Genomic DNA, 26,531 nt, shown 5'->3' on the forward strand with positions numbered 1-26,531 from the left:
ATTTATTTTGTAGCTTGGATATAGGGGTGGGAGGCTAGGAGCCTGGGAGACAAATTGAGAATCTAGTTTTAAATTAACTTTCGATATCAATCTGGAATTCTACTTAACCTCAAAATGACTGAAATTTCTTTGGCACTTGAGTATTCCACAAAAATCATTATTTAACTCAGCTATTGGTTCTAATGAATCCCACAACCTTGTCCCCTATATGGAGAAGATGACACAAATTTAAAAATCATATCTTCTAAATCCACATGAAGTACACAGTTATGACACACAAGCAGGGTCAAATCATCAGTTCAGTCACGCAGTCGTGTCGAACTCTTTGTGACCCCATGGACTGCAGCACACCAGGCTTCCCTGTCCACCACCAACTCCCAGAGCTTACTCAAACTCATGTCCATTGAGTCGGTGATGCCATCCAACCATCTCATCCTCTGTCATCCCCTTCCCCTCTGCCTTCAATCTTTCCCAGCATCAGGGTCTTTTCAAATGAGTCAGTTCTTCGCATCAGGTGGCCAAAGTATTAAGAGTTTCAGCTTCAGCATCAGTCCTTCCAATAAAGACCTCAGGGTATCTAGTTTAATATACCCTTTCATAAATGAAAACACTGTAACTGAGAAACAGGAATCATTCCTGCTAGTATTTAAACCAGAACTAGAATTAGAGGCTCCTAATTCTTAGTTTCAGGTTCTTTCTAGTCTCCCACGGCCTTCTGTGAAAGATTCCTCTAATAGTTTTTCACATTCTAAGTCCCAGTAGATGTGTGTATGTTTTAAGCTATAGGCTCAAACAACTGATGACTTTCAAATGTGTCCTTTGTTGTTGAAATCAAATCTCCATCCCCAGCGTGGTGACATATGGTATCAATTCCCCCTGACAGAATTAGAGAAAATCCCACTCCTGAGACACAACACTGTGTTCTAAGAGCCTGCCCCCCCAGGTCACAGCACACCGCACCTAGGGGCTGCTAGAACGTGGGTGGGGGTAAAATCTGCATAGGGGGGTAGGCTCAGCTCACATCTTCTCTGCTTCCTAATAAGCTGCCTCAGCCCCAAATTTGTGGCACAAGTAATAGTGACGGTAATAAATTCAGGTTCCTGATCAGCTCCGGCCTCCCTGGAGGCAGGAGGATCTCTGTGTTAGGTGTACTGGCTCAGGAATCAGAATGTCTGGGTCACATGCCAGCTCAATTGATAACTGGTCCTTAAATTGATCTTGAGCAAGTCACTTGTCCTTGCTGTGCTTTGGTTTGCTCATTTACATAATAGACCCAACAAAAGTAACTCCATAGTGTTAAAAAGATCCAATGAATGAATTATGTAAGTGTGATCCCTGTTTGATCCTGCCCTAGAGGATGTCGTGATCCTAAATAGTGGTCATAGGGGCAAGACCAAGGTCAAGTCAACCAGAACCTCATCCTTCGGTTCTCATAAATATCAACTCTTCACATTTTTCCACTTAACCAGTGCTTTTTTCCATATGATGATTTGGAGATTTCTGAAGAGTATTATCTCTTTTGGCCTTCACCTTCTTCTGTTTTGAGAATTTGGAGAAGTGGTGACATGCAGCCATTTATACCATCTGCATGAATGTTCCTCATTAATGCACACAACCACTAATCATTTTATACCTCTCTCGGTATTCTCCAGATTGGTTTATTTATTTGTTTATTTATTTTGAGGAAGATAATGGGGGAATTATAAAATCTTTTGAGAATCTGATGGCAGTTACTATCTTCTCCTCTCCCAGCGGCTTTACTGTCCCAGACATATCCAAACAACATACAATTTCAGAGGCCAGGACACCCCCCGGTACCTATTCATGACCCTTTGGGAAGGCCTGTGATAATGCCCCCTATTCTAAGCCGACATACAATCTTTAAAAATGTTCCCAAAGGATGGATTAAAAACATTTTTAGAACCTTGGCTCAGATATAATTTGAGGGAAAAAAATTGCTAAACAACAGAAGTGATTTGTTCTCAGCATCTATGGAAAAGACACATTTCTATTCCACTGTCTTTCCCTTTTTGGTGATTTTGGATTTCCTGGGCTGTGCTGAATGTGATAATGTTCTAAGTTAGCCAAATAGCTCTTAAAGATCTGCCAAATTTCAAAGCAGAGTTATGTAATTATTCATTTCCAACATCAGAAAAGTTAAGGAGCCCATAAAAATATGCCTAAAAATCTGGAAATGTTATCAAAGACACATTATGTATTTGTCACCTTAAAAAATCTATACAGTGTAGAAATGCAGTTATTTGTTTAAATTCTATGCCTGATGTGTAACTATGTGAAAGTAAGTTAAGTGGAAGCCTTATGCCTGCTTTGTGTGACAGCTGGGGCATTTTAATTTTGTTGGTTACATGTACAACCTAGCCAACATCATGGTCAAAATCAGATCTCGTCTCATTTCCACTACTGACTCAGTCCAGCTTCGCCCTCAGTGATTCACAGAGCACATTCCGGCTGCCGTATCTACCTAGTCAATATGGAATGACATCTAACCAACTCATGCTTATACTTTGGCCACCGCACATTTTGCAGGAGGACTTCTGAACAGAGGAGAGCTCCACTCGTGTTTCTGTTTCAGCCAGCCGCAACCTCCCTGGCCCTGTTTCCTCTACCAAGTGACTGAATCACTTATCTCTCAGGTCCTTTTCAGTGCTCCTTCTTCTCTTCCTCCTGATTGATCGACAGTGGGCTGCTGCTGACTGGCTGTCTGCTGTTTCCTTTCCTGAAGATAATAATAATAATTACCAAAAGCTTGACACTGACTCATGCCAGGCACTATTCTTAATGCTTAAAAATTTAACTCTTACAACAGCCTTATATTTTAGGTACTCTTGTCATCCCCCATTGAAAAATGAATATACTATATATCATGAAATTTAAATAACTTGGTCAAGGTAACAGTTAACAAGTGGCAGTGTGAACCAGCATGCCTGATGCCCTTGTGCACGTGTGTGCTTAGTCACTCAGTCATGTCTGACTCTTTGTGACCCCATGGACTGTAGCCCGCCAGGTTCCCCTGTCCATGGGGATTCTCCAGGCAAGAATACTGGAGTGGGTTGCCTTGCCCTCCTCCAGGGGATCTTCCCAACACAGGGATCAAACCCAGGTCTCCCACGTTGCCAACAGACTCTTCACCATCTGAGCCACCAGGAAGTCCCTGAACCCTGGAGTGAGTAGCCTATCTCTTCTCCAGGGGACCTTCTTGACCTAGTAATTGAACCAGAGTCTCCTGCATTGCAGGCAGATTCTTTACCAGGGAAGCCCGTGTGATGACCTTACTGTTGGAGTAAAGCAATAGAGTGTTTCTAATTAGACTTTCTAGAGTAACTTGTTTATTTCCAAGCATATTTTCCTGGACTTTTGACATTTAACCAAAATTTGCATACTTTGGTATTGTACCCCTAAAACAGTTGACATAATTTATTCTCTTCTCAAGCACATTCGCTTTTCTTGAACCTCTTTACCTTTCGTCATGTCAGCACTTTGACTGTGAACATGAGATCACTAACTGGATACAGTTTCAAAATAAAATGTGATTTACCCTGAAGAGTTTTGTTTGTAGTCTGTGTGACTCAAATTTAATTGAGGTTTCACTTTTCATCTGCTATTATGTGTGCTGATATCCAAAATCTTTTCATCTGCTATTATGTATGCTGATATACAAAAATCTTGAAGAAGGAAATGGCAACCCACTCCAGTATTCTTGCCTGGAGAATCCCATGAACAAAGGAGCCTGGTGGGCTACAGTCCATGGAGTCGCAAAGAGTCAGACACGACTGAGCAGCTAACACATACATGCAAAATCTTTGTAAGTTTATTTCCATAAGAAATAGGCTGCTGCTGCTGCTTAGTAGTTCAGTCGTGTCCAACTCTCTGTGGCCCCATGGACTGTAGCCCACCAGGCTCCTCTGTTCATGGAATTTTCCAGGCAAGAATACTGGAGCAGGTTGCCATTTCCTACTCCAGAGGATCTTTCCAACCCCAGGACTAAACCTGCATCTTGTGTCTCCTTTATTCGCATATGGATTCTTTACCACTAGTGCCGCCTGGAAAGTGGGCTTCTTAGTGAGCTGAGCTACAACTATTTTCAGAAATACTGACAACATACTATTTTCACCAGGAGAAAGGCTGAGGAATTAAGTGAAATTGTAATACATTAAAGCATGGCATGATACAAATAAAGGTTGTAGAAATAATGTTATGTTAACTAGGAATTGTTTACATACTCACCAGTGGCTCATTACTCATCTTTTCAGCTTGGTAGATGATTAGGTGCATAATACCAGAACTTTACAGTGAAGATACTTTGAATATGTATTGCTATAGAGCTTTCAGATGAGGCTGCAAATTAAAATAAAATGTATTAAAAGTACAATGTGCCGTTGTTTTCAGGATAATGGGACAGAGTGAAAACAGCATTTGGATAAGGAGTCAGGAGTCCTGTGTTCTCTAAGTTGCACCTTTAATTTGCCAAGTTACTCCTTGAGTCTCAGTCTCCTCACCTGTCAAACAGGATATTGGAATGGATGGTTCTCAAAGGTCATGTCCGTCTCCAATATTCCATGGTCTTGAGACTGAAAACGTGTAAGGAATCAAACTCTGGGAAACATGATCCTATTGTATATCATTCTTGTTTCTTCTTGTAGAACTTCTGTTTTATCCTGTAGCTTTCTTATTAGTTGATGTATGCTCTGAGAATATACAACTCACTTAGTTTCTGGTAAAGCCCTATTGTTCTCTCATTCCTCACTGGACACATTTATATGCTAGTAAAAGATGAAACTATATATATAATGATTGTTTTATGTTGGACGCCATTCCCATTCAGTTATTCGGTTGTTCTAAACTTTTTTATTCTCAATAATGTCACTAAGAATTTTTCAAGAATGTATAATGTGTTAGTGTATGTGTGATAAGTTGCTTCAGTCATGTCTGACTCTGTGTGACTCTATGGACTGTAGCCTGCCAGGCTTTTCTATCCATGGGATTCTCCAGGCAAGAATACTGGAGTGGGGCGCCACACCGCCCCGTGTCTCCTGCACTGGCAAGTAGGTTCTTTAACACCAGCACCACTGGGAAGCCCATTATGTGTTGGTACTTAATTTTAGTAAACATATTAGGTTCTTGGAGTTGGGTTATTTGAGGTGAGGAGAAGTTTGGAGTCAGCAAGATTACTGTACATTATAATAGAAAACTTTTAAGAGTATTTTCTTGAGTAAACAAGCCTAGACAGCTTATTAAAAAGCAGAGACATTACTCTGCCGACAAAGGTCCATATAGTCAAAGCTACGGTTTTCACAGTAGTCACATGTGGATGTGAGAGTTGAACCATAAAGAAGGCTGAGCGCCAAAGAATTGATGTTTTTGAACTGTGGCATTGGAGAAGACACTTGAGAGTCCCTTGGACAGCAAGGAGATCCAACCAATCAATCCTAAAGAAAACCAACCCTGAATATTCATTGGAAGGACTGGTGGTGAAACTGAAGCTCCAGCCACCTGATGCGAAGAGCCGACTCATTGAAAAAGACTCTCATACTTGGAAAGACAGAGCAGGAGGAGAAGGAGATGACAGAGGATGAGATGATTGGATGGCATCACTGACTCAATGGACATGAGTTTGGGTGGACTCTGGGAGTTGGTGAAGGACAGGGAAGCCTGGTGTGCTGCAGTCCACAGGGTCGCAGAGTCAGACATAACTGACCCACTAAACAACAAGGTGCTTTACACCGAGAAAACTCTTTGGTGAATAGATTGGACTTGATAGAACCTACAATCCCCTTAAAATATGTTCTGAGCCTTTCCCTGTCCTGTGGAATATTTTGTATGGAATTATTTATGGAATATTCCCTAAATTCTCTCATTAGTGTTAGGTATTAGAGTAGTATCACTTTCAGGTATTGGAAAGTCCAACCTGATCTTGAACAAAATGTTCATCCAGGTTAGAGTTTCTCCCTCCATCAAGCCTCGTCCAGTTTGGAATTTGGTACCGGGAAAATGCATTTTGTTCCTTTCTTCTCAACAAACTGGTTATGTGTGTATTATCTCCCATTAATACGTGTGTATTAATCTGATAAAGTAGTTTTCATTTTATATAGAGTAATACTCAAAAAAAAAAAATGTACATTTCAGAGGATTTGGCCCAGGGATATCTTATTTTAAAGCAGATTCTTTTCATTGTCCTATGTTGCCTCTTGAAATTTCAGTTACATACATGGTTGGAGTGTGTGGTGGGAAGAGGACTCTGGATTGAAATTTGATTCTTATATTTCCAAACCGAGATGATCAATGATTTTTAATTATGTTCAGATACTTTTTGTTTATTTGTTTTGGTGATATCTAAGGCATACTACAAGCCGATTGTGTCTATAATGACTTAGAGGCATTCACAGTTAATGCAACAAGGGGGTCATAACTCCTACCATAAAACCTAAATACTGTCTCCAGCACTGGCAAATACACATAATAACTGATTATATACGTAATAAATATATAATCAAAGAAATATATACTGTATATAGAAATTATTTTCTAGACACAAATGACATAGATCAATGAATTATTAAAATGTATTTAGTGGATTAAAGAACAGGTCAGTGATAGTACAGGCAAGTTGCAGAATAGGCAATAAATTAGTGATTTTGAAAAGATGCAGAGTGTTGGTATTTTTCCAGAATAAAGTCTTACTCATAATAAATATTTGAAAGACTCTAGACAGAGAATTTTGAAACAGTATATTAGGATCAGAATTGAGTTTATTCCATGGATGTGATGCATTATCAGAGAGAACAATGAGTACATTTATTCTGTGTGAATCAGTCCTGTGAATATTAAGTTTAGACCTCAGGACATCATTTTTCTCATTCTCCAGGAAACAACTTTAGAACTTGGTCTGTTGCTTTGTCTCTTTAAAACATATATTAATGTGTTTTTCCGTAAATGTGGTGAGTCCTAGATTTTTGATTGACTGTTCTATAAGGAATCTATCTGCTGGTTAGAGAGTCTTTCTTTTTCTTACACAAGAGAAAGCAGTGGGAAATGGTGCCTAATGCCAAGAAATCATGTTTTCTGCTCAATCTATGTGAAAAATATATGGATGGCAGTCAGAAAGATCTACCAGACTATAAATGGAGGTGGTACAGGAGCTTGTATGGTCAATGTAACACAGTAATGCAATATTTAATAGTATAATTCAGTGTCCTGTGGTGTGAAGTTCAACACACATGTTATGATGCTTTACAGTGAATAATGTATTGTATTTTAAATGTATAGAAATCTTTTCTATAGGTTACAATGTGTTAGAAAATGTGAAAGTATGTTAAAAACCTAAGACACCAAAGAAGGTAAAGGTATGAAGTATTGGTCTGACCCAAAATTCATTCTGGTTTTCCGTAAGATGTTAAAATTGTTATGATTTTTTTTTGTTTGTCTTTGGAAATTTGAACTCTCTTTAAAGCTAGGGTAAGTATTGAGATGAAATATCTGAATAAAAATATAAACCTTTCCCAAACTGAAGTCTAACTCTCTTGGATCACATGGTAAACAACCAAGGCACCGTGACTTGATGAACTTCCTTTTATTTTGCAGGGGCTCAGAAGATTTCTCTGAGTGCATTCCTCAGACCTAATGGTGAATCTAACACCTTTGGGATGATATTGAGGTTTTCAAGTTGAGTTCCCAGACCTCAGGCCTCCTGGGTGGCTCAATGGTAAAGAATCCACCTGCCAAACAGGAGATGTGGGTTCAATCCCTGGGTTGGGAAGATCCCCTGGAGAAGGAAACAGCAGCCTACTCCAGTATTCTTGCTTGGTAAATCCCATGGACAGAGGACCCTGGTGGGCTACAGTCCATGGACTTGCAAAGAGTCAGACACAACTTAGTGACTAAACAACAACAACCCCAGACTCTAACAACCATTTCTTGTGCATGTCTATCATTTGGAGTAGTTTTCTCATGTTCACCCCAACCAAGGTTTCCTTCAACCCAAAGCTATTTTAAAGCTATGTTTTTTCTACAGACTTCTCCATGAAAATGACTTTGTGTACATCTTATACCCCATTCTCAAAGAGTCTAACTAGACTAGTAACTAAACCTATCCCATTCATTTAGGCTCTTTGAGACTAAAGTTCAGATGACATTAAAAATCTCTTAAAAAGAGAAACATTTTTTTCCTCAAAATCTAATTTTCTTCAACTTTGTCAATACCACCTTGGCTATACCCTTACTTAACTACCATCTCTGTAATCACAATTTTCATTAAACACTTTTAAGATTCCTTTTGTCAGATACATTTTAAACTTTCCATATCCCGTAATTTAAGTTTTCTGTTTCTTTCTCCCATCTGCTGTTTAAATTTTCTTTTCTGCAGAAAGCCTTGCAAGTGCTGCATTTCCACACATGGCAGGCATTCAAGCTCAGCAAATAGGAGTCACAGTTACCCTGAAATGGAAAGGAAATGTGCTTTCCAGCACCCATCAGCATCTTCTCGCAGAGGCCATTTGTCTTATCTGCCTATTTTTTCTCAGCCTTTTAAGCAAATAACTACCAAAAGAAAATATCAAAACCCAAATCAGTAGCACTTACCACCAGTGTTACACAAATCACTGAATTTTCTCATGTAAAGTTTAGGATTCCTGTTAAAAAAATTCCTCATGGCGATCTGAGATGAAGGTATCATCTAAGCTCTCAGTCATCCTTATTCAGCCTTCTAGTTTCCTACTTTGGTGACCCCTCTGCTGGCATTCACTTTCTCCTCCAAGTGGTTTTTCTTGGACTAGATTTCTTTTAATTCAGCTTAAACACTGCTCTTTTACAAGTTCCCATTTGGCCCGAGGGATTGGCCCTACATCCACACTTTTTCCTGGCATAGCTTTCCTCTTTGCTCTGCCAGGCACCTTGGTCCCATCAGTCACTTGCCTTTAGGGTCATTTCAAAGAAGAATTCCCTGTGTTCCCCAAGCCCTAGAAGACCCAGTTGCTCTTCCTTAGGTATTTTCTGAACCTCTCTCATTCCAGCTATGTCAGGGACCAGGGAAATTTCATAGCACTCTGACAACCTTGTCTTTGACCTCTAAAGAACCCATTGTCACCCTGTATTCTCTCTCAGCCCTTGCTTATATAGACTGTTGGGGAGGATGGACTAATCTTGGCAGCCCCTTTTTAGGTCCTGCATTGACTGATTATTTTCCTCAGCTTTGGGCCCTCAGTTGAAATTCCAGAATGGGAGGTTTTTTCCTTTATATTCTGGTTTGGTTTTGGGTGGCCTCCCTAGTGGCCTAGATGATAAAGAATTTGCCTGCAATGCAGGAGACCCGGATTCAATCCCTGGGTTGGAAAGATCCCCTGGAGAAGAAAATGGCAACCCATTCCAGTATTCTTGCCTGGAGAAGTCCATGGACAGAGGAGCCTGGAGGGCTATAGTCCATGGGGTTGCAAAGAGTTGGACATGACTGTGTGATTAACACTTAACACTGGTTTGTTTTGTTTTTCTTTGCCATACAATTTTTAAAAAATTATCCACTTAATATTATCAATGATTTTTATGGCTCTTTGTTTTTATATTTCCTTAGAGTGACTTTTCCCATTCTATACTAGTGTTACTGAATCAGGTCCGGCTGCTTGCCATTTAAAAATCAATATTCAAGAGGGGCAATGTTGGTAGAAAAGAAAGTCACACTTAATCAAAATGTTGGCCATCTGAGGAGATGGTAGACTCAATGTCCTCCCAAAACCACCTCCAAAAGTTTTGCCAGTAAAGTTTTTAAAGGGAAAAAGGAAAGTAATCTCAGTTAATCATTGATATGGAGGTTGGGGGAAGAGTCATCTCCATCCCCCGCTCTGCGTGGGCTTGTGTGCAGGCTTGTTGACTTCTTGTGATTTTTCTTTAGATGCTATCTTGTTCACACTGTTTTGTTTGAAAGATTACTGAAGGGGAAACGAGGGAAGAGATCCAGTCATCTGTTAATCACATATTCATTTTTACTTATTTGATTTATGGGATAAACCAACAAGATTATGCAGATGTCATATGATCAAAAGATTTGAAAGGTGTGCTGGGATAAATATGAGTAGAGTATGGCGTGCTTGGTTTTAGGTTAGTGACAAGACAAAAAGGGGCCTCCTTCAGGGAGCTCCTTCCTGCCAAAACCTGCTTACAAATCCCTTCTTGTCTGGATATCATTCCATTTTGATGAAAGTTCATCTTCTGTAACTTCTTTTTGTTGACAAAGGGCACTATATTCTTCGAGTGGAAGATGTCAACATGGGTCTGTAGCATCTCTTTGTTGATACTTATAGTTGTCTGTTTACGTATACAGGCAGAGTAAGCTACAATTATTTTGATATCCACAAAGATATGGCACATTATAAGCAGTAGTGTTAATCCCCTTCTCTTAAGGCCTCTCTTGGAATCGTGTTAGCCATAGATACAGTACTGCTCAAGATGAAGCAGTTCATGTCATGGCTGCAGTCTCGTCATTATGCAGATAGTCTTTTCCACTGGTGGCAGTTATGGTATCAGTAAATGACTCAGAATGTGCATCAGACACTAAGTCTGTGGCTCTTGTCCTAATCATTAATTGCTTGCGTTGGCTCTTTTGTGACTCAGGAAGGCCTGGGAGACTTCAGCTTCTCTATAAACAAGAGGCAGGAGATGTGGAAGGGCCTTTGTATTGGGTGAGGAGGAGGTGCAGGGTTTTGCTCGGCTGCGATAGTTTACTAGGAGTGCCATTACAAATGTCCACAAACTGAGTGGTCTGAACAGCAGAAACATATTATCTCCTAGTTCTGGAGCCTAGAAGTCCGAAACCCAGGTGTCAGCAGGGTTGTGCCCTCTCTGAAGGTGCTAGGGAAGAATCTCTTCCGGGCCTCTGTCCTAGCTTCTGGGAGTTCATTGGATTACGGCAGCACACCTCCAGTCTTCATGTGGCATTCTCCCTGTGTGCCTTCTATTTCCAAAATTCTCTTGTAAGGATACCAGTCATACTGGGTTAGGGGCCAATCCTACTGTAGTATGACCTCATCCTAGCTTAACTGATTATATGTGTGAAGACTTTATTTCCAAATAAGGTCACATTGTGAGGTACTGGGGGTTAGAACGTCAGCATATGAATTTGAAGGGGGGACATAATTCTACCCATAATATCTTCTAATATTTATTAAAGCTATCCTAACTTTCCTGTAGAGCTTTCAGATGGCCAGCAAACCAGACTGATAGTTTTGTTTGTCTGTTGTTTGTTTTGTTTTTGTTTTCCCCATCTGTGGTCTAGCTTGAATTCATTTTGGTATCAAAAGTAAGATAGGGGTAAAGATATGCCTTGGTATTTTACTGAAGAGTTAGTGCAAATTAAAGTGTTTTATCTTTATATTATCCTCTTCATAACCTGGCAAAGTGTTTGAATCATAACCAGATACTCAATAAATGTCTTTTGCTGCTAAGTCGCTTCAGTCGTGTCCGACTCTGTGCGACCCAACAGACGGCAGCCCACCAGGCTCTGCGGTCCCTGGGATTCTCCAGGCAAGAATACTGGAGTGGGTTGCCATTTCCTTCTCCAGTGCATGAAAGGGAAAAGTGAAAGTGAAGTCACTCAGTCGTATCCGACTCTTAGCGACCCCACGGACTACAGCCTACCAGGCTCTTCCGTCCATGGGATTTTCCAGGCAAGAGTACTGGAGTGGGATGCCACTGCCTTCTCCATAGACAGATCATGGGCCCTTAATCCCGGTTCCGCTTCATCGGTACGGGGTGGAGTCAGGGAAGCTTACGTTTTAATGCTTCTAACGCAATTCTAATCACGAATGCAGGTAAGGACCCCTTGCTTTGGAACTGTCGGGCCCAGCGCACCTCCCAAAGCGCGGCCGGCCACGTGGGAGCACGCGGTGCATGCTGGGGCACGCGCGGCCCGAGGGGCTGCGGAGCCACCTGCTAGCCCACCATGTCCACCCACCTGCGGCAGCAGAAGGCTGATCTCCTCCACCTCCTTCAGCGCCAGCAGCGCATAGCCGACCGCGTGCTCGAAAAGCACGTGCAGCAGCAGCATGGCGCTCGCTCCTGGTCCGGCTCGCACTCTTTTTAGATTAAATCAAATCACCAACCAGAGAACTGAATTGTTAACGTCCTGACTAGATGATAGCTTACCTGACTGTTTGATTTCAGTTTGTGAAGAACTCCTAGAGAAATGACAAGGCCTATAGACAAGGCTTGTAGTGCTGACCCAAAGGATATTGGGTTAAAGGAAGCGCTAACATTTTCTACTAATTTAACGAAATAATGTTTCTGTGACACATCTTTTCAGTAGACTAGAGGACAGGAGAATGAGCTAGAATTGAAGACTGGTCTATAAAACAGATGTCCTCTGCTTTTACTGGTTTACATGAAGGTGGCAGGTAGATGATTCGAGGTGTGTGTGTATGTGTGTGTGTGTGTGTGTGTATTCAGTGTACATATGTGGGGGGGTGGTCAGGCAGAAAATAGGCTAAGAAGCAGCCATGTAAGCTCTTGAAAATACTTATAAACAACATTTTAGTGCAGTGATAAAAATGATAGTTAATCCATTCTAAATTTTAAAGCTTAGATAATCCTAATCAGTTCAGTTGCTCAGTTGTGTCTGACTCTTTGCGGCCCCATGGACTGAAGTACGCCAGTCTGTCCATCACCAACTCTCAGAGCTTGCTCAAACTCATGTCCATTGAGTCAGTGATGCCATTCAACCATCTCATCCTCTGTCATCCCCTTCACCGCCCGCCTTCAATCTTTCCCAGCATCAGGGTCTTTTCCAATGAGTCAGGTCTTCGCATCAGGTGGCCAAAGTATTGGAGTTTCAGCTTCAGCATCAGTCCTTCCAATGAATATTCAGGACTGATTTCCTTTAGGATTGACTGGTTGGATCTCCTTGCAGTCCAAGGGACTCTCAAGAGTCTTCTCCAACACCACAGTTCAAAAACATCAATTCTTTGGTGTTCATCTTTCTTTATAGTCCAACTCTCACATTCATACACGACTACTGGAAAAACCATAGCTTTTACTATGGTTTACAAAGACAGACCTTTGTCAGCTAATCCTAATATATGGTGCTAAATTCATGAGTATTTTTCATATTAGACATGAAAGTTATAGCAACTATTGATAACTAAGTTTTGATAGCTAGTAATGTAACTTACATGGATCATATTTGGTACCAAAAAGACATACTTGGAATATTATACTGCAAATAGCTGAAATTCATACAGTGTAGTGTGTGTCCATGTTCAAAGTGATTGTACACGTGTGCGTGCTAACTTGCCTCAGTTGTGTCCAACTCTTTGCAACCCTGTGGACTGTAGCCCACCAGGCTCCTCTGTCATGGGATTCTCCAGGCAAGAATACTGAGTAGGTTGCCATGCCCTCCTCCAGGTGATCTTCCCAACCTAGGAACCCTCATCTCTTAGGTCTCCTGCATTGGCAAGTGGTTTCTTTATCATTAGCATCACCTGGGACAGTTACTAATTTGTAATTTGAAGACATATATGGAATCAACTAGACTATTGATTTGCTTCTTTAAGTAAAGATGCTTCCTGGTATGAGGTGATAAGTCATGGAATTTTATGAAATGATTAGGGGAAAAAAAATATTGTCAATAGATCATCTCTCAGTAAAACAATATATATTTTTTGCTTTTTTTGTATTTTAAGTCTTCCCTGCATGTCTCAGAAAAGAGCATTAATGTATTAACTTTTAGAAAAAAAAATACTTATTATATTACTAGCAAAAAATTTTCCCTAACTTTGCCTAAGAGATTTATTTTAAACTGAGTAAAAATCTAAATGTAGCAATTCTCTATTTTACCAATAATGAAACTGAAGTCATTCCAAGTCCAATAGAATCATGATTTTTCAGAAAAAGCTTAGAACAATATGAATAATGCTAAGCAAAGGATTATTCTGATAAAAACAAAAAAATCCCCTTTTGCTATCTGTGCTAGATGTGGGTATACATAGAAAAAAACCCATATAACCAGAGAGAGGCTATTATGAGGCTATTTTGTATTCAAATAAGACTTTTTTGTCTGCTTAGAGAAAGTCATCATTTTATATTCTGGCAAATATGTGTTTCCTGATGGAATCCATGCTGGTTATGTGTGGTGTCTGTCATACTCTTCCACCCCAGTCTGCAGTCATCCAAGCCAGAACAAGGAGACATGTTGGCTGCTGTGAGTAAGGAGGGATTGTGTGGGATGAATGAAGGAGAAAACACAGTGTAGGTGAGGTGATACAACAAAGGGATGCACCCCACCAGCAGCAGGGGTGCTGTGAATGTGGTGGTCAAGGGCTTGGGCTGTGGCTTGCTTTCTGTATGGCTTTCATCCGTTCATTGGTTGCTTTGAGTCTTATCTCAACAGTTTGAAATAGATACTCTATGTAGCCCCCTTTATCTCTCAGATGCTAGATGTCTCTTACTCTTAACAGGATCCCCCATGAAAGGAGAATCTTTGTCTTGAGTGAGTACACAATATTTGGAGCATTGACATCTCAATATATAAGGCAGACCTCTCTGTTACATGTTCAGCCTGTGTTCTCATGTAGACCATGGAAGTTACCCTGTCAAGGCCTTTCACCTAATAGTGTTTCCACATGGAACAACACATTCTCTTCCTGATAGTCTCATAGCCTTCTTTCCTTTGACCAGGGGCGACTTTTCCAGTTAAAATTTTCAGTATCTGTCTTCTTCAAAAGAATGCCTTCGGGGGTCTTTACTGTATTTGAAAGCTTTTAACTTCAAATTAAGCTCTGTACTGCTGTTCCTTGGCTTAAAAGCCAGAATCAGAACCAGCAAATCCAAATGTGAATTAGTCAGCAAACCTCACACAGCCTTTTCTTTGCTCAGTGAAATAAGCAGAGGTAATGTTTTCTTCTGAGGCCATGGATAGCAAACACATCCTTTAGGAAATGGAGTGTTTGATTTCCAGTAAGAAATGTGTGCTGAGCTTAGGCTTTTAGAGGTTGAGTTTGTCAGTATATTTTGTGCCATTTTTGAGTATTTTTTTTAAATTTAAAATTCCTTCATCTGAATGTTTTAAATGCCTGATGGCCATAATCTTATATACTGAAATAAACAGGAGAATTAACTTCCTTTACAAGGCATAGGGAAATGTGGCACTAATTTATAGCAAATAAAAGAATCAAAAAGCAAAAGAGTTCTATTGTTTATGAATGAGGGGTTCAGAAATTGCCCATTTAGAGAAAATTAAGCATCTCAGAACAAACTAGCAATTTAGCTCCATGTTAAGTAGGCCACTGAAACTTCCCTCAACATCACAGAAGCTAAAAAAATCGGTAACTTTTACGGGCTGTCTAACCAAAGAGAAAGACTTATAATGCCCAGAAACCAGATCAATAACGATTCAGAAAGGTCACACTTTTTAAATGAAGCATTATTGAAGTGAATTGTGAAAAGAAATTGACCTGGATGCTTGTATATTGTACAACCCCTCCACCCCCAACACACATAGACGCAATGCCAAGCAACTAATTAGGAAACAAAATCAGAATTCTTCCCTGCATTAGTTTCCTGTTGCTGCTCTAACAAACTTCCACAGTGTTATGCATCTCCTTGCCTGGAGAGATGGTTTATCTAACTTGCTAGCCTCTCATTTCCTTGACCTCTGACCACCTTCACCTTTCATTCTAGGTCATTAGGTCATTTGCCTACTCTTAGGATTCACATCCTGGGCATCTCTTTTGAATTCTTGAAGTCTGACCTTCTTCTCTGACTAAAACCACTTATTCACCCAGTTTTCTCACACAGGAGTTCCACTGCATATATAATAAAGAAGCTGAGGGTTTAGGATAATTTGTTAAATAGTAGAGAATACAGAGAAGTATAGCAAAGGAGACTTCTGGTTAAACAGGAAAGTTTGAACACAATTATTTCTCTCTGCTCTCTAAACCCCCAATAAAACGACAGAGATAAAGAGAGAAGGAGATTATGGCTGATTTGTGTTGTTGTATGGCAGAAGCTAACACAACATTGTAAAAATTGTTAAAAAAAAAAAAAAGCATGAAAGGAGAGCATAAATATTGCTCACCATTTTGGAATAAGATAAGCCACTGGAAAGGGGAATTAACTTACCAAGTAGTAAGAGCTGCATTTCAGGTGCAAGGAAAAGATAGAGCTATCCTCCTAAACCTCATAAAATCTCAGAGCCTGAAAACATCAAGTACCAGAAAAGATGGAAATGAAGGAGACAATTTGATAGATTATCTGAAATGTTTGACCAAATGATAATAGTATTCAGAGGCTGATGGAGCTATTGAAAATAATTAATCATGAGTCCACAGACTATGAAGCAAATGAAACATGAGGTCATTATTAACTTCAAGAAAATCTAAAAGATGGACAAAAAAGAGATACTACTTCTCTCAACAGTGAAAAACAGTCACGTGGTTATAAAACAGATCATTTGATGAATTGCAATCTTGTGTTCTTTTGCTGTAACCTCATTGAGAGATTAAAGGGAGAGGAAATTGGGATAAGGGTATCATTGAAAAACTTCCTCAATTATAAGAGGAAGCCAAAAGATAATGTCTAAAATTGACCAATTAGAAATAACAAGAAAAATATAGTATTGATAAAATGGGCATCAAGATTCAGGTTGTATGGAGTGTTGAGGCCCTGGAGTGCTGTTTTTCAAAATATGCTTTTTAAATTAGGTGTACATGTAACTATGATTAAAATTAACATTTACCAAGATTAAAAACAAATAAAGGTTTGAGAGGGTTGGAGAGAGAAGCACAGAGCAGAGGAAGTACAAGTATCTAAAGTAGGTTACATTTTATTTGCTGACGTATATGAAATTGTAGACTCACTATTAAGATCTCTTTAAACAATTATTAACTGCCCATCACAAGCTTCCTTTCAGTAATAGCAAATTGAAGAAATTTATTTTGGTTATTTACCATCTTATCCAGTAGGCCAACTGTGTAACTGAACAAACAGTTACATAGTGGGCCAGTCTATTACTGGGGAGGAATTGAATCATAACTTTGGGAGCAGAACACTCTTTAGGACCCCCAGTCCATTCCAGAGAGACACTAAAAGTGCAGTTTGAAGAGGGAGCTGGAGGCTGGCCCACAACCTTATAAAACTTCCTGATAGTGTTGAGGCTATGAATTAAATTTTCTAATTTTCAGTTTCACTCTGATGTATCACAGTGCATCTCTGGGCTAAGGGAATCATCACTACCATGGGGAAGAAGGGACAGTTTCTGGAAAGTAGCAGGTTGTGGAAAGCAATATCAAGAAGAAAAGAGCCCTAAGGAGTTATATAAACAGTGGAGCAAGAAAGAGTCAGTGAAAAGAGAGAGTGGTAGAAAATGGCTTGATCAGCACCTTTGTTAATTTTTATTGATATAATCAATGAATCAATTTGCTCATAAAACCATGCACAAGATCCTAATAGAAATTGCTTATATCCAGTGGATGTGCTCATTTTTTGACACTAAAGTTAAATATTCTTCAGGCACATGAGAAAGAAGGAGGTGGAAAACTTGTTAATGAGATGAAAGACTGAGCAAAGTAAAATTTTATTGTTTTTTTTTGTAAATGTTCAAGATATTCTTATGAGAATAAAGAAAGGGAAGAAAAAGGAATCGGCATCTACCAGCTTACTATCAGATAATTTTATTTCTTATCTCATTTAGGAAATTGGTTCAACTTTCCCTGTGGCCCCTCATCTGTGAATTCCATAAAGGGCGTGATATATTTTATGCATCTCTCTATCCTCTGGGCTTAATGAGATGCTTGGCAAGTTGTACACTATCCATGAATGTTGTTTGAAATAAATATCATGAGCAGAATTAAATGTCATTTCTTCTTTCAAATTTTCTTTTTTACCCCTCTAAAGATAGGTACTGAATTCAGTTATTTCTGCTTAATTATTCCTAACCCCTTATTCCGGAGAAGGCAATGGCACCCCACTCCAGTACTCTTGCCTGGAAAATCCCATGGACGGAGGAGCCTGGTAGGCTACAGCCCATGGGGTCGCTAAGAGTCAGACGACTGAGCGACTTCACTTTCACTTTTCCCTTTCATGCACTGGAGAAGGAAACGGCAACCCACTCCAGTATTCTTGCCTGGAGAATCCCAGGGATGGCGGAGCCTGGTGGGCTGCTGTCTATGGGGTCGCACAGAGTCGGACACGACTGAAGTGACTTAGCAAAAAAAAAAAAAAACCCCTTATTCACTAGGATTTTTATCTGAACATGATAGATGCAGGGGAAACTGAACCAATACTTTGTATAATTGAACTGAAAAAAATGATGGTGCCCAGATCTTTTAAAGTTATTTATCTGGTCTATGTAAATTACATATGTAATTGTGTGAAAGTGAAAGTTGCTCAGTTGTGTCCGACTCTTTGTGTCCCCATGGACTGTATGGTCCATGGAATTCTCCAGGCCGGAATACTGGAGTGGGCAGCCGTTCCCTTCGCCAGGGGCTCTTTCCAACCCAGGGATCAAACCCAGGTCTCTCACACTTCAGGCAGATTCTTTACCAGCTGAGCCACCAGGGAAGTCCATGTAACTGTGTGGTGGTTTAGATGCTAGGTCGTGTCCAACTCTTGCAACCCCACGGACTGTAGCCTGCCAGGTTCCTCTGTCCATGGGATTCTTAAGTTAAAATCAGTAGTGTTAAGCCCAATAACTCTAAAAATAGAGTTTAAAAAAATTAGTTTTAAATCTCCAGGTGATTTCAGCCAGGTACCTACAGCTCTACAACTCCTTTCCTTTGCTAACAACTTCAACCACCCAACTCCCTGGTGAATAATAATGCCAGTATAGTCATCTTTGTTTTCTTTCATAGTTTTTTGAGAACAGGATCATTCTGTCAGCCTTCATGAGTTGACGCCCCTCTAGAAATGATTGCAGTTCATTTTATCCACCCACTAGATACCAGAATAACCTGCTGTCTTTGCAAAATATGTAGTCACTCCCCAAATCATATTTTATGCCAAGTTTTAGAAGAGAGGGAACCATGCCAGAATTCATTTTAAAATCAAGTTCTGTTTTCTATTTCTAGTGCTGGTGCATGGTAGACAGCTGGAGGGTAGTTTCATTTAAGCTGGTTTCTTCCTTGACACTCTTTCTTTTCAGATATGAATTAGCTAGAATCATGCTAAAATGAACTTAACTAATTCTATACTAAAACAACACCAATAGTAATTGCAAATAAATAAAATTCAGTAAACATTTCAGTAATAATATGCTTGGGGCAGCAGTTAACATTTTTTCCTGCCTTTAGGAAATATTAATTGTATGAATGTTAGGAAGCTCTACCTAATAAATTGTGGTTTATATAAATATGCCATAAATTGAGGTATGGAGCAAAAAATAAGAAATCCCAATCTAGCTAGAGACAATAAGGCACATATTACCTTTAGTATAATGAGCCTAATCCAAATATTAGTGCAACTGATTCTTCATATAAGATAAATTCAAAATATACTTAAGAAAGAACATTGGCTGGGCATTTAGATATACTGGTATCTAATCACTACTGTATTGTTTTGCATTCTTCAGTTTATGAAGTCTTAGGCTTTTACTATTGAAAACATTTCTGATCTAAGTCCCTGAATAGAATTGCTAAGCTTCTGTTTGGATGATAATCTGTGTTTATTTCACCTTTCTTCACTGATTAACCATCTTTGACACTTTGATTGAATACGATATTCCCAACACATCAACTGATTTAATTAATTCTTGCAAATGTTTTGTAAAGGCCAGAATGCTTGTTTCTATAGAAATGCCTCAAGTCCTTTTTCTTGGTGCCAAGAGCTATACATTTTTTAATAACCTGTTTGCTATCTGGTAGAAACTAGAATTTCTAACTGTGACTTGCCAAGCATTCTCATAGTTTCTGCAGGGTTCTCATAAGAAAGGAATTTCATAAAAAATGTTATCAATTTTGTTGACTTTTCCTCCTTAACTTTTCCCTCTTTTAAACATAAGATGCCCCTCATAGCTCTGAGGGGCTTCCCTGGTAGCTCAGATGGTAAAGAATCTGCCTACAATGCAGGAGACCTGGGTCCGATCTCTGGGTCGGGAAGATCCCCTGGAGAAGGAAATGGCAACCCACTCTAGCATTCTTGCCTGGAGAATCCCATAGACAGAGGAGCCTGGCGGACTACAGTCCGTGGGGTCGCAAGGAGCAGACATGACTCAGAGACTAACACACACACATAGCTCTAAGACTGGCTGGCTGAAGGGTTTTTATCCAACAGCATATTCTTTATGGCAGCCATGTGTACCATGAAACAACCCTATTTCTACTGCCTTTCTCTTTAAGGCACATAGAAGGATTTCCAAGACCCAGAATAAGTCAAGAACAACTCTAAATTGCAGGCTTCAGTATTTGGCAACGTGTTTACCTCTCTCAGGTCTATAGGAATGGTCTTATTTGATTATATTCAGAATGGACTCTATTCCATTTTTAAAGGCAACCTTTTTTGCCACTAAATTATAAAGCCTTTAACTAACGTACTGCTCTATACAAAAGGTTTTAGCTCTGCAACTACTGTAAGAACATGTTGATGCTAGTCTTCTCAAGCCACAGATTCAAGAAAGAAATCAAGAAGCCTTTAGGTTCTCTAACATTCTGCAGTCCATTTAAATTTCTTTGGATGTTTTATTGATATTTCTGTGGCCTTTGATTCTGTACATAGGAATTTGTTATAGATTAAGCTCTCTGAACAAAATGTGCATCTTTGGTTATTAAGGATGATAATACTATTCAGAAAATCAGTAGAAATGGTCTCTTGATGGATCCAATAATGATTTCAGTGAAGTCAAACATGAATTTGATTTGGCTTTACCTCCTTTGTAATTTTTACATTAATAATTTGTTAGTACTCCTTGTGGAGTTGGATATATACCCTCTACAATAGGGAATAGAGACAGCAGACATTTGGTGACCTTTTTCTGTGTGCCAGGCATTCTGCTAAGTATTCTATGTAGTTTATTCTCATTTAATCTCCACAGAAGCTCTGTGACACTAATGCTATTTTTAGTCTCATTTTTCCAAATGAGAAAACAGAAGCCCAGAAAAATTGAAGTAATGTATCCAAGGTAACGTGGCTACTATGTGATTAGAATGGAATTCAAGTGCAGCAGGTCTGACTTCAAAACATGAATCCCCAGCCATTATTATATACTACCTCTCATATGAAGATAATATTATTTTCTTAACACAAATTTGCTGTGAACAACTTACCCTGCTCTCTAGTGCCAATATAACATTTCATAACAAACATCTAAAACTAAACGTAATTTTGGCAGTCAGTTCCCATAATTTAACCAGCTTTGGGTTGAGATCCAGTAGCAATTTAAATCTTTCAATTATATAGATATCTATTTTATAATCCGTTAATTTAGAGAGCACTCCATGAAGTAATGCTGCTCAAGATATTTTTAGAGATGTTTTGTTAAAGGAAAAAAATGGCCCAGGTGAATTTCTGGTTATGTGGTTATATCTGTTCTACAATTTGTGTTGTGTGAGCAGTTAAAATCAATATAGCCATGTAACCTCATGATGAAGATAAGGCTTTGATCACCCATTTATCTGTGTGATGCAGCAGATGCAAAATTATTTCTTAAGAAAAATCATATTCTTCCCTTGGCATACCCTAAGTGGGATAGAAATGCCTCTGTTAAAACTGTTACTCTTAGCGGCCTCTTTGGCTTCTGGATGCATTTCTATTTCTTTCAAATGACTGTTAAAGTATATTGCTTAGTGTTTAAATGATATTGTAGACTAGCTGCACTCCAGATTCTTATCTAATTCTCTGTCACTCAGTATAAATCGAAAGTTCAGTTGTCTAGAGCAACATTTACAGAGGATATCGTAAAGTTTATATAGTCTACCTGTTCCTCTATAATGCTTTGTAATCTAGTCCTTGAGTTATGCATACTAGAAAAAAGGATGTTTGTGCATTCATTGAAATTACCTCTTCCTCTTTGAATGGCTTTCCTAAATTTACATATTTTTTGAGAAGAGAAAGATTATTCGGAAGCAACAGAGAAAACACTATAGCTCTATGTATGACCCACTCCTCTGCATGAAAATATATACTTCTAGTTATGTAATTCTATACTCATTTGCGTTGGTCTGAACTTTTTTTTTTAATTTTAAAAGAATTATTTCTTAAAGACTGAAACGATAGCAACTGAATACATTCCTGTTTCAGTTCTCTGTTGTATGTGTGTTTTAGTCGCTTCGTTGTGTCCATTTCTTTGTAGCTCACCAGGCTCCCCTGTCCATGGGATTCTCCAGGCAACGATAGTGGAGTGGATTGCTATTCCCTTCTCCAGGGGATCTGCCCAACCCAGGGATTGAACCTGGGTCTCCCACATTTGCAGGCAGATTCTTTACTGTCTGAGCCACCAGGAAAGCCCTCAGTACTCTGTTGCTATTTAGCAAAGAAGACTAAAACTAACTAGTTAAAATATCTTATTATTTCTCATGATTTCATGGGTCAGACATCCAGGCAGTATACAGAATGGTTGGCTCATTTCTCCACATGATGTCTGCTGAACTGGAATGGCCAAAATGACTTCTGTGCTCACATCCCTGATTCCTCAGCTAAGTGGGTAAGGACTCCTGGGGTTGGCAGGAGTGATTCCCCTAGGGCCCCTAGTTTGGGGATGCAAACTCCAAATTGGCTGGTTCCTTAGGTTTTCTCCGTGAAGGCTTTGGGTCTTTTCTTCTCTCTGAGTTCTTTCCAAGTGGTCTTTCTGACAGGGCAGCCCTAAATCATACATGGCAGCTTAGGGCTACCCAATGCAGCAAAGTTGAAGCCGCCAGACCTGCTTACTGCTTAGGCTCAGAAAGGGCACAAGGCTATTTTGCTGCATTTCTAATTAAAGCAAGTCATAGGCCCAGGCATGTGTAATGGACTGTATAGAAAGGCATGAATATCAATGTTACTGATGGGGCTTTCCAGGTGGCGCTAGTGGTAAAGAACCCACCTGCCAATGCAGGAGACATAAGATCCCTGGGTTGGAAAGATCCCTGGAGGAGGTCACGGCAACCCACCCCAGTATTCTTGCCTGGAGAATCCCATGGACAGAGGAGCCTGTCGGGTTGCAGTCTATACAGTCTCAAAGAGTCGGCCATGACTGAGGCGAGTTAACACGCACACACGCATTACTGACTACTACAATTCCTAGGTTGTAAAACAGTGATGGGATCAGAAGGATAAGATTTGCAATAACTAATAAACTCAGTTACATTTAAGAATTGTAGCAACTGATCATGAGATAAGAGGCCATTATTAAAGATAATTTGCCAAAGTAGATATCCATGTGAAACAAGTTGCTCTTAAGCCATTTTTATATCTAGCTTATTAATAATAGATCTATATTTAATTCATGAAGAACTCACAAATTATGATGGTTCATATCATTTCCACTAAAAAAACTTAACCTGAAAATCTTTTGAAAGCTGCCTGGATATTCTCTTGGAAGGTCTATAAGTTAGTTGTTGTTGTTGTCGTCAGTCATCCAGTCATGCCTGACTCTTTGCGACCCCATGGATTGCAGCACGCCAGGCCTCTCTGTCCCTCACAATCTCCCGAAGTTTGCCCAAGTTCATGTCCATTGCATCAGTGATGCCATCCAGCCATCTCATCCTCTGACGCCCTGTTCTCCTCCTGCCCTCAGTCTTTCCCAGCATTAGGGACTTTTCCAATGAGTCAGCCTATTCACATCAGATGACCAAAATACTGGAGTTTCAGCTCCAGCATCAGTCCTTTCAAAGAGTATTCAGGGTTGATTTTCCTTAAGATTGACTGGTTTGATCTCCTTGCTGTCCAAGGGACTCTCAGGAGTCTTCTCCAGCACCATAGTTCAAAGGCATCAATTCTTCGGCGCTCCACCTTCTTTACGGTCCAGCTTTCACAACTGTGCATGACCACTGGGAAAATCATAGCCTTGACTATACTGACCTTTGTCAGCAGAGTAATGTCTCTGCTTTTCAGCATATTGTTTAGGTTTATCATAGATTTCCTACCAAGAAGCAAACGTCTTCTAATTTCATAAGTTAGTTAGGGAGGAAATAAAGAGACAAAATGCTTTGTGCTATGGTGTACTTAACTTGTATAGTAAGTTTTGTTGAATGTCATTTTGTGTGGGATTTTAAAACCAGAGTCTCTGGTTGTAAGGCATGCTATCTTGTAGGGTTAAGGTAGAGACTGAAAACCACTCTGGCAGATAATAAAGTTTATTATTAGTATCATTATTTTAAAGGATATTAGAGAAAAGAGATAATTCATAGTGTATGAAGTAGTTATGAACCTAATGAAAAATTTTTCATGGCATCAAGGAAGTATGGGCTTGGAAAAATCCAATGTATGGTCCAGATAGAGATAATGAAACCAGAGGAATCATTGGAGGTAAAGTAATTTTACATGTAATTCCCACTTTTGAATATTAGTTGTCTGGAATAATTTACTTCATACAAGTGGCCACAATTCTTTGACAGCCATAGATGTCCACTTACTTTGTCATTTCTAGGGACACTTTGGAAAAAATAGTGTGAGTCTACTCAGCAAGCAAAAGTAAACCTACACAACTCACTTTATTGATGAAAGTGAAAAAGTGAAATTGTTAGTCGCTCAGTCATGTCCAACTCTTTGCGACCCCATGGACTGTAGCCTGCCAGGCTCCTCTCTCCATGGAATTCTCCAGGCAAGAATACTAGAGTGAGTAGCCATTGCCTTCTTCAAGGGATCTTCCCCAACCCAGGGATCAAACCTGGATCTCCTGCATTGCAAGCAGAGTATCATCTGAGCTACCAGGGAAACCCACTTTGTTGATATGATGAAAAAATAGCTGTGGAAACACAGATACAAGAGCAAGGTGGTGAATTCCCCATTGCTGGGATTGTAAGGATGGACAGTGTCAGAGACTTATCAAGAAGCAGCAGCATTCACACTGAACTTTGGAGCATGGACAAAATTCTAGAGGAATGCTGTTACTGATTGCAGAGTCACATCCAGGATGTTGTAGCTCTCAACCAACTATTTTGTTCTTCCTCCTCCATATTCCATAAAGACCCTATGTATTTTTAGGAATAGGAAAAACCTTAAAAAGTTATGGTCTCAGGCATCTGCACTTCCCTCCTTCACTATATTGATCCCCATCGGTGGAGTTAATATAAGGGAGTCATGATGGAAGGCTAGCATGGAGTGACTGATCCAGCACTTAGGAAATAAGCTGTGTCCCAGGCAGGAAAATACCTCAGATATCTAAAGCATATCTGTGATGCTTGGCCCTTCTATTTTTAAGAGATTATCAAGTTTTAATATTTTATAAGTTCTCCTGAGATACAGATCTAGTAATTCTTGATCTTGTACAATCAACTGATTTCTTCCATACAAATGGTATATATGTTGAGAATCTGTTATGTACTAAACACTGGATTTTTAGATTTGAAAAACCCAGTCCTTGCTCTGGGCAGCTTGTGGTGGTGGTTAATATAAGCATGAGACTAAGTGAAGTGTTTTCATAAATGGCATGTATATGTCTGCTCCATAAGTCAAATTATAGTGTATTTTTCTATTTTCTGAGTAGATTTGGTATATTTTTGATTCATAAATCTTTCAATACATGGCTATTCTTTAGTATTTTATATATATGTCATATATATATATACATATATTTTATAATACGATTCAAAAATTATGAAAATAGAACCAGAGCTGAAGGAACAAAAATGAATTTGTATTTTCTAATATTATTTTTATATTTGTTTTGATTCTTTCCCTAAACTATCTTCACACTAGAATTACAGGTCATTAGACTTGTACTAATCCCCTTTATAGTGTCGTGGAAAGAAATTAAGTGGGCAACACTTGGATATTATGGCCTGAATGGACAGAGAAGCAGAAATATAACAATCTGTGTAGTGAGACACCTCTTGTAGTTCCTAGACTGATCCATATATGTGATGAAGTAGCTCCTGTATAGAATATTCATATACTCCTTACTTAAGCTTTCTTGTGAAGGATTCTGGTTTATGTGGAAGGAATGAAGGAGAGAGGAGAAGGAAAGAAGATGGAAGGGGTGGTTAAGAAAGAGATTACATAGGTTCTTATTGATCATCTAAAGAGTTTGGATTGTATTTCAAGTTTAATGGGAAGGCAGTGAAGGGCTTTACATTTTACAAGATTGTCTGCTGTGGGTGAATGTTTAAATGTGATAGGTTCTACTGTTTTTTTTTTTAATAAATGGACTAAGGTTTCTTCCTCCAAACAGAGAAGAGTTTTAACAACCAGAGAGTATTAGGGGCACATAGACGGGGCATCTTCTTGGTGACTATTGGTAAAACACAGGAAATAAAAAGCCAAAGGAAAAAAATGAAGAAAAAAGAAAGAGATGTTTGTCTGTATTTGCTGTCTCCAGAAGCTCAGTATTAATGTAGATGTGTAGTAGAGAAAGAAGTGAGAGAGTAATATTGTGTATATAATTTAGATATAGCCCCAAATATAGACAT

General features: G+C 39.3%; 1 protein-coding gene and 1 long non-coding RNA gene across 10 annotated transcripts in view; one reads left to right on the forward strand and one right to left on the reverse strand.

The window, feature by feature from the left end:
- The window catches only part of RAB3C (RAB3C, member RAS oncogene family), a 376,080-nt gene that overhangs the window by 189,971 nt on the left and 159,578 nt on the right, over positions 1-26,531 (forward strand). The window lies entirely within an intron of this gene.
- Positions 1,639-10,988, reverse strand: LOC145519074 (uncharacterized). The gene is made up of 3 exons (XR_014063510.1): positions 8,596-10,988; positions 4,246-4,356; positions 1,639-2,737 (listed from the first exon to the last, which is right to left on the reverse strand). It is a non-coding gene; the product is annotated as an uncharacterized LOC145519074 (long non-coding RNA).

The sequence above is a fragment of the Giraffa tippelskirchi genome, chromosome 8, assembly GCF_054371585.1.
Source record: "Giraffa tippelskirchi isolate mGirTip1 chromosome 8, T2T-mGirTip1v1.2.pri, whole genome shotgun sequence".
NCBI lineage: Eukaryota > Metazoa > Chordata > Mammalia > Artiodactyla > Giraffidae > Giraffa > Giraffa tippelskirchi.